At 37.9% G+C, this 7,934-nt stretch overlaps 1 long non-coding RNA gene across 1 annotated transcript; it reads left to right on the top strand.

Moving 5' to 3' along the window:
- Positions 1–6,913: 6,913 nt before the first annotated feature.
- LOC138260709 (uncharacterized) lies at positions 6,914–7,603 on the top strand. Its single transcript, XR_011198934.1, has 2 exons — positions 6,914–7,088; positions 7,365–7,603. It is a non-coding gene; the product is annotated as an uncharacterized lncRNA (long non-coding RNA).
- Positions 7,604–7,934: the final 331 nt, after the last annotated feature.

Below are 7,934 nucleotides of genomic sequence, written 5' to 3'. Positions count from 1 at the left end.
TCACCCATATTACAATGTTTCCATTGGGCTGACTGTCGGAAACCTCCATACTTGGAGGATTCCACCAGTCAGCCCAGTGGAAACAGTGCAGGGGCATTACCCTCGGCTCTAGATGGAGCTGAAGCCAATGCTATAGCACAGAGGAAGCCTCCAGCAGCCGCAGAATGTGCACTGTCTGCTGTAGCAGCCAGTGCGCTTTACGAGAGTTCTGTTCAGGGGGGCCCCTTGCACTGCCCAAGACATGGTCGAGGACAGTGCTGGGTCCCCCCTGTAGACCTAGCACTACCTTTCTGCCAGTCCTTCCATGGCGGTGCAACGGACATGGAAAGGCTAGTGGAAAGGGAATTTGTGATCAGCACCGCAGTGGCTGACCACGACTCCGACCACCAGCATGTTGCTGGGAACCATGTTCCTGGTGGTGGCGGCGGGGGCGGCGGTCCCTTGGCAGTTCGACCGCCAGGGTTATAATTTGGTGGTTGGACTGCCAAGAGTGTGGCGCTATAACCGCCACCTTGAGGCTGATGGTCTTGAGACATCCATCCTCGCAATGAGACTCTTAGTGTACTCTTACAAATGAGAAATTACTACAGGAATCTGAATTGCAAAGCACACTTTTTACAGACATTTTTCTAAAATGTTTCTATCCAATATTCACGTGGTGCAATAAAAGATGTATTGTCGCCTAATGGTGCACTTCACAAAATTTGTTAAAATGACTTTCAAGTACTGATATCAGAAACTAAAATATATGTACCAAGGATATGAAATTAGAGAAAATTCACACAATTGAAGAGATGAGGATGTTACAAGAAAAAGTAGTCTGAAGCTAGACAGAAGTAAACAACTCGCTTTGCATACCAGAAGTTCTTTAAAATGTATTGACAAATGGTGTTTTCATCAAAATACATTTTTATTAATCTACAACAGATACTGGTAAAAACAACAGTGCTGCTTGCTCTCACACTGCAAATCTGGAGCATACAGGTAAATATTACACTTTCTCACATGCAGGCCTGACACAGAATGTTAGATTTAGATGAGGTCACCTTTGTGCAGAATATAACGGAACATCATTTAGGAATTACATAAAAATAAGTATTCAAGTAGTCCACTGAATCACACAGTCAAAAGTGCACAACACAATGATCAGCAGAATCTTCTATTGACATAGTTGCATGTTAGACCATCTTTAGTTTGAGACTTCTTTCTGCAGGTACATTTGTGGTACACATTTAAGCACAACTGGCTTAGTAAAACTATGGAGCATCAGGTAAATATTTGACTGTCATTACAAATTTGACAAAATGCCTTAACACCTGTTATTTAGTGTTTAATTATACCTTTCTATTGTTTAGGTTCTGCATGCATATCAAACACAAATGGAACAGAGGAATGGCTAGTGAAGAATTTGGGTGCCTTTGTCTCTTTGGCTTCAGTCTCGAAAATCTTAGCCCTGTACCCTAATCTAAGCATAGTAAGTGGTGCAGCTGAAAATTATGTTTGTCACAAATGTTGTCGCTACCAGATGGTTTGCCTGAAGTCTTTCCTCACTCCGTCATTGTTTTCATTTTCTATCATTCATGTCACTGTCTTTATTCAGGGCAGGATGAATGGCTACAACTAGCAGGATTTAACTATCTTTGATGCGTTTTGATATGTTTCTTCAAGCAAGAATAATAGTGCTTCTCAACTCAATTTACAAACTTTTATAAACCAGTGGCAAGATGATTTTGCGGGTGCATTTTCTTTGACACACAATAGATGCATTTGAAATGTCTATTTTAAATACACTCAGGAGAAGTTGTTTAAAATCTGCAATCAGCCTGTTGTACTGACTACAGAAACTATTTAGGTATCTTAATGTATGATTTTATGTAGAGGTATTTGATTTACAGTTAGTTACATGTTAGAGTCCTGCAGTTTCAACATCTTAATTTTGTTTCTGTCATATTCAGGAGGTGCTTTTTCAAAATCTGTCACCAAATGAAACGGCTGTGCTCTTGACTGAACCAGAAGTCATTAACGATTCTAAAATGCTGAAGCAAATACTTAGCCTTGTGACACCAGATGAAGTCCCAGTGTATTTGGAAATGATCCTGTCTACTTCTGAAAAGGTATGTAAACCTATGCAATGGCATTAACTCAACGGACAACATAAAATAGTGAGTTAAAAAAGTCACTAAAGGTCTGTAATTGAAATATGAATCCAAATAATGAATGAAAATGGGCAATGAAACCTTTTGTAAATAAAACAATGTCAAAAAAGCTATGATATGAGGAAGATGATTGGCTGATGAACATACAAAAGGCAAGCACCAGTAGAAACAGGGTCTGCAGTTCTATCATTGTAATCAGTATGGAAAAAAACGTAATCAAAAGTTATGAAGTGCAAATGAAGATAGTGACTCATGCATTGAGGATGTTTGATGAAGGTCATCTCAAAATGCTGCCTTAGTTTGAGCAATACTCTTCATGCAAGTAGCTTAAAACAACAAATACATGGAGACAATTAGCAAGAAGCAGTAGAGGTTTATGATAAATGTATCAAATCTCCTTAAAAACTAAAAATGTGTTTCAGGCAGTTTTTGTTATTGGAAGGTTAGTGTTATAATTTGAGTGTACACAGTGATTATAGAATAAAGATCATGGAGAGCAACACTAGAAAATACAGTATCACAGAACATGTGTAAACATGTTTCATATAGATTTGGATATATATAAAGAAAATAGATAAAAACATACAGGAGATTGGCAGTGCAAAAGATATTGATAAGGCCATTTATATTTCTCTGAAAAATATTTATGAAATGCTCTTATGAATAAGGGCATAGATGGTGTACACAATGTTCCAGTTGCAAAGCATTACTGTTAAGGAATTGCACATTCATGTTTTGTCTATGCTCCTGACTTCGTTTAGTGTTGAAACTGCTAGCTTATATTCAAAGAGTAATTACTTTTTACTACCCAATTGCAATTGTGTTGTTTAATTATCACATTTTCATGTGAGCAAAATGCACTCTTACATTAAAATGTCTAAATGCACAGCCTCTTCTTGGAAACAGCATGGTTGTGTTCCTTAGTTTTACAGAAATAATTCTGAATGTAGCGAAAAACACACAATATAACATGTAAGTTTTACTTTTTTAGGCCAATCTCACTGTTTTCCAAGTCAACATGATAAAACAGACACTGATAACTGTTATGTTGGAGAAATTGAGCTCCAACTTCTCTTCCTTCACCATGGACAATTGGAAAAAGTTAATGCAGAAGGATCTGCTTGAACTGTTGGGCAGCTTTAATGAAACTCATCTTCAGCAACTTCCAAAAAATATTACTTGCGCCTCCTACCATGAAATGTAAGTATTTCACTTTATGTTCTACGTGTAACAACTGAGACTGAATTTGCTGGAAACAAATTCTTGGATAGAATTCTGTAGATTGACATGTCATACAAAGTTGTAATCTTCTTTGGCTTCTACCACAAAAATGGTAACTTAATGGACTCAAGTGTCACCTGGTAGAAAATGGTAAAATATGTTAACTGCTCCTCTACCTTTTGCAGACTGAAAGGATTTGACATGCGCTACTTTTCTCTCACAAGCGATGAGAGAATAACTGTCTACAGATTTTACATCAAAGAGTTCCTGCACCAAGCATCTGTTCTCACAGGTACGGTAGACATCGATGTTGCTTATTTACTTTTATATCATTCTGTATTATGATGATTGTTATATCACACATTCACACATCAATTTACTGAATTAACCCAAAACAGAGGTGCTGTCAAGTTGTAAAGTGTGTCTGCTGTCTATATGCATGACTGCTAGGAGCTAAACTGAGATGAAAAAGCACTCAAATGACTCAGAATGTCATGTCTGAAAATTAGGTGAAAGCTAGAGGTTGTTCCTGATTCACCCTCCTGCTGACGCGCTCTAATGCCGACTGATGACAGACTGCAGTGCAGTACTGTGTGATTGTTAAGCACCCATCATGTCAGTTTTCACTGCGACTTCTGAGTCCACCATAGTCCCTGTCAAACTAAAGCCACACATACACCAGGTCTTATATCTGATACCAAAAGGATACAACAGTGTCATTAAACAAGAAGTGATCCATTCTCTGGCTGAAGGCCATTACGTTCTATGTAAAAGAATCTGTCAGGATGGTGCCCAGAATTTCTATAATAACTAGAGGCAGAATGGAGGATTTAGGGTAGTTCATTTCAAACTAAAAATAGGGAGCAAGGGAGTACCGTCCTTCTGTCTTCCTGTTGCTCTATCCAAGGAAATCATCAACATATGAGTGGCCATAGAGCCAAAACAACTGCAGAAAGGTTTCCAACTATACCACAAGGTTGCACTAGGGCCAAATCGAAGTATTCTTAACTGGTAGTGTTGGCTTTCCATAATAGATTGCAGGTACCTCCTATTTTCCTACACAACAGATACACAGGTGCCCCATTGGTATATAAAGTACATGTGTTTATTGTTTTGGATACCGATTAACACTTGCGCCAAAGCCAGAATCCTAAAGTTTTGCAGGGAGAAAAATTAACTGAGATTATAGATGTCTAAAATGGAGTAGAACCCTGATCCCTATCACTTTACAGTGAGTATAAATTATATTCTACAACATCAGCAGGTTCAGTACTTAACCTCTTGCTCAGAATAATCTCTGCACAAAGAGAAGTACCTGTCAAACTCCTGCCACAGCTGTCCTCCATGGCATAAGTTTTACATTCTATCAGAAAAAACATAATTTGGTGCAACTTCCCCCCTTATGTATCCATTTGACGTCCCTGTCATGTTGGAGAATGTTTGTATTTTCAAATAGAGATGTTATTAGCTAAGCCAGCAAAGCTAGCCTAGTGGGCAATCGGTCATGCTGCTGTGGCGTTGCAGTTTGGCAATTGAAGGCTAACATGTATGCTTCGATGTTTCCCATCACTGTGGTGTAGACGTTGTGGACAACAGTGTTTTCACCAAAATAATAAGGAGGCTTGAATTGATGTTCTTTTATTTTTTTCAAATACAACCCTTCTAAGCTGTCTCTGGCAAACTAAGAAAGAAATGACCCTGATGAACTGGGAGATTTCTCACACCATTTGGGAATTATTTTCTTCTTTTTCCGGTTTGCAGCCACCATGCTTGTTCTGAAGGCCATGAATATGAAACAAACAAACTTAAAGACTGATTCTAATTCATGTGGAGGTTCCATGACTATTAATTGGTTGAACCTGTGGTGGTTAGCCTACATCAAAGTCTTTTAAATAGCAATTCAAACTGGGGCTCCATTTTTTGAAAACCAAGCGGTTCTCCCACCACTGAATGAGGAAGGACTGCAATTCAGTAAGCCCACATAATTTTTTAGTTTTTGCTGCTCTTGCCATGCCTCTGCCCATTTCTAAATGATGCCGCAGGAGCTTGCCTGATCTTAGATACATAGAAAACTGCATTGACTGCTGCATCTTGGCAATTGTCTCAGAAACTTTGAGACCATAGGCTGAGAGAAAGGCTTCCTCCAAATCACAGAATCCTCATTGCAAGCCTATTGCTTAATAGCAGGACTTAGAGTTCTCAGACTAATTGGTGCTGTTACATGCATATAGATGCAGGAATATTATGTCAACTGCATCAGGCTTCAACGGAGAGCACTATCAAAGCCTTGGCCATGAGTAGACTTTCTTGAGATGACTTCCAGTTGCATTCTCTGGTCAGGATCCGAATCTCTTATTAGGTCATTTGAAAGGAGAAGGCTAGGGAATTGCATATACCGGTGCACTGTCCATGCTTGAAGGTCCAATTGGAGTGGTTGGGATCCAGTCCTATATGTGAATCAAGACAAGCTATGCCACTAGGAACTGTGGGGCTTGTACGTGCGGCTGCTCTGTGGGTCTTGAAAGCTTCACCAGAGTTGCAAGAGCTGATGTGGTATAGCTGGTGAAAACGTCAGTGACACATTGTGCATGATTTAAAGCCTTAAAAATGAGCCATAAACGTCTGAGGCCCAAGAAAGCCGACAACGGTGGAACAAAATAGCAGACAAAAATGACTGATAGATCAAGGGTTGTTTGTGACAAGGTTTCACTTGAGAAACTTACTGAGACTGAAAGAAAAACGCTTCTGATCAATAGCACTCACCAAAAAGAAAAAACAGTTGAAGACACACAAATGCTTAAAGATAGGGTTGTGCAGACCATGATGCATACATGCGTGTGATGAACTGTTGTGTACAATTGACCACTTATCAGCAACAGAAGCAATTTGTTGCCACATGTTCACAACTTGATAATGGAAACTTTCACGATGTAAAATTAATTTTAATATTATGTACGAATCCACCACTGACCAAATCAGACACAGAATATACCTCATCATAAGCAACAAACACATTTTGGTTTACGACCTTGCCTAGTTTATTGTCATTTATTTTGGCAAGAGCTACAGATGACTTGTGCTAAAGAACTGAAGCTGGTGCAAACTTTATGCTATTACCTTTCACAAGAAGAAACGCACTCAGAGGCTTTCCAGAATGCAAACATTTTGACGAGACTAAAGTACATTTTTAATACAACTCTATTTCAGGCGCAGGCATCGCTTGTGATGCACAAGGTATTACATCATGGGTGGAGGAAAATCTAATGCAATTCATTCAGCAATCTAACATTGAAGATCTTGCACAGTTCAACAGAAATTTTAGCAAGGTAGGTGTTTTAAAATATACCTTGAAGCATTTTATTTCAAATACAATTGATAGGCAAACATGAAATACATGAAGTTGCTTTTGAACCAGGAAGGAATACGGTTCATTTGTTTTAGTAAAATGGACTGAAGGATAAATCAATATTAACACTACTTTCTACATTGAATACATTCAAGATTTAAATGTGAAATTCTTTGCTCTTTATTTTTCTCTAGGTTATTGCTCCCAGTAGTCTTACAGCAGAGGAGCTGGCTGGAATCACCATATATGTGGATGAATTTGAAAATGTAACATTAAAAACATTAATTCTGGGACGCATCTTGCACTTTGACAATGATCAAGAATTTTTACAGTATCTTAGCACTTTGAAGATGACTATTTGTCTAGTAAGTCTTTCATTATGCACACACGGTGAATCAATATATTAAAAATAGCTTTATTTCTAAATGACATATTGTGTTCCAGCCAAAATCACTATCTTTTTTTCATTTGTGAACAGAGTGGTTAAGTCAACAACCCTTCTCAACAACCAAGAAAATTAATTAATAATCCCCTTTTAAAAAATGTTTTCTGTTTTTAGCTATCAATTATTCTCTTCTTTGCATAATTCCACTTCACATTTCAAGCATTTATCATTGATACATTTTGTATGCTTTTTACAGAGCTCAGACCTCTCTACAAATGTGACTTTGTGTAATGCATCAGCTTTCTTCACACTTTCAACTCAAAAAGAGATTTTGAACAACATTTTCTCTGCACTCAACATGAACTGGAGCTTCGAAAACATGAATGAATGGGTCAGACTTTTCCAGATTGTCATTGAACTCTTTCTGAAGGTGATCAATGAATCTGATATATCACGATTACCACTTAACATAACATGTGAAGCTTATCAAGAAATGTAAGTAAAAGTCATCAAAGCTTACTTTCAAATATCTACAGTTATTAGTGAATTGATTGGTGTTTATTTAGTGCTCATTATTTTCTTATTTTCCCTTTTATAAATGAATACAGAATAAAACAGCTGAGTGATGTATTCCTTGAACTTGGAGTCAATAACGCACATGCCGTTTATGAATTCAGTGAAAAATACCTTTCTCAGCAGTTTCACGAAAAAGGTACTAATTTTTCATTGCAATATAAAGCTTGCGGCTCCATTGTATTAGGGTGGGTTGTACTTCATCTTTATTCCTGCATCCAGAATTACAGATAATACAATTCTGGAATGCTTG

The sequence above is a fragment of the Pleurodeles waltl genome, chromosome 10 (assembly GCF_031143425.1).
Source record: "Pleurodeles waltl isolate 20211129_DDA chromosome 10, aPleWal1.hap1.20221129, whole genome shotgun sequence".
Lineage (NCBI taxonomy): Eukaryota > Metazoa > Chordata > Amphibia > Caudata > Salamandridae > Pleurodeles > Pleurodeles waltl.
The sequence above is the reverse complement of the archived record's forward strand: the minus strand, read 5'-3'. Positions and strand labels throughout refer to the sequence as shown.